Below are 1,659 nucleotides of genomic sequence, written 5' to 3' on the forward strand. Positions count from 1 at the left end.
ATTCTGTAGGGACTTAAAGTTTAACATATCAAAACTTGATGAAAAATACCTGTTCCATATTATGCCTAAGATGTTTGATATTCAGACAGATCATGAGGTTAAGCTCAATAGCCTAGGTTGTATGGTAATAACAATAAGCTTCTCTTCTGTAGGGTTAACAACCTAAGTTTGCAGACCAAAAATTAGAGAAAAAGGAGGGCTGCAAGGAAAGCCAACATTTTGGCCCTAGCCTTCCAAGGACAAGTAAGACTCAGGACATATGAGAACCTGTACTGTAACATCATGTAACTCAATTGTGTCCCAGATTTTCTGATCAAGGAGATTATGGGGCCAAAAAGGAAGGTTATTGCGGCTTTTATATGTTCACATCATAATTGATTGGGTTATCCAGATGCCATGGGGTCACTGACCTGTTGGCAGTTGATTTTCACAGTCTGAGTCCTTGTTATATAACCAGCATGATCTAGGAGCTGCTTCTATGAAGCTTTGAAGTCTCTAAGAGTTTGGAATTGTTTCATATCTCCTGGGGTATTGTTATGCAATGATTTCAACAGCTTTGTCTTCCCTAAACTCAGATTTCACAACTTCTTGAGACTAAAGTTTATCTGAGGTTGTAAAGCACTAACTCCTTTACACACAATGAAAGAATGCACAGTAATCTTACTTACTTTTTCTGGGTAGTTTTCTATGCCCTCAACACCATTATTTTATTTTAACTCTACAGCAAACCTCTTGGTAGGTACTGTCTCCATCTCCAATGAAGGAACACCTGAGTGAGTCACTAAATAATATCAAGGCCTTTCAATAACTAAGCTGAACTGTGGCTAAATATGGAGAGAGTATGACTTTGATAGCTGTAATCTTAACTATGTCATTAAACAAAGCCATGTATTCTTAAGGAAAGTCAGCGGATTTTAAATTTCTACCATTAGATTAGAGAGAAATAGAACTTATTTAGATCTTAGAAGGTGAAGGAGTCATTCCCATGGTCCAAACCCTCTAAGTACTTTTTGTGACCCAGGTTAATCAGAGAAAGCCTGTAATCAAGTAGGAGCAAACAACAGGCCCTCTGAAAAGTGTTCAGTTTCTGTTCTGCAACTGAGAAGATTTGGAATATAAAGATTATTCACATTCTTCTCTGTCAACTCATTTTAAAATCTCACCAACATACACTGAACCACAATATGTGACCCAAATTTTAACTGGCATGACATTTTCTACAAAGTTTCTTACCTCAGATTTTATTGTTTTTCATTCCTTTTTTTTTTTTTTGTGGGACTGGAGATTGAACTCAGGACCTTGCGCTTGCCAGGCAAGTGCTTATTTTACTGAGCTACCTCCCTGGCCCCTTGTTTTTCATTCCTTTTTTAAATTTTTTAAAAAATACAACATAGTAGTAGAGAAAAAAAAATACAGCATTAGAAACAGTACAAGATTTCACTAAACACAGTAATAAGAATTCAATAATGGTTGCTGTAAAAATAATAATAATCTAGCCCAGGTCCGGTGAGTGTAGGAGAGCTTCCTGCTACCCTGTGCTGGTGGGACCAGTCCCAGCCCACGCGCAGTGTGGGCCGGACCCTCTCCCAGCCCCTTGGGCCCCCCCCCACCACTCCACATTGCCTCCCCCACCCCGCCCGCCGAGTAGGATTTTCTGCC

This window comes from Octodon degus, unplaced genomic scaffold (genome assembly GCF_000260255.1).
Source record: "Octodon degus isolate 3935 unplaced genomic scaffold, OctDeg1.0 scaffold00038, whole genome shotgun sequence".
NCBI classification, from domain to species: Eukaryota; Metazoa; Chordata; class Mammalia; order Rodentia; family Octodontidae; genus Octodon; species Octodon degus.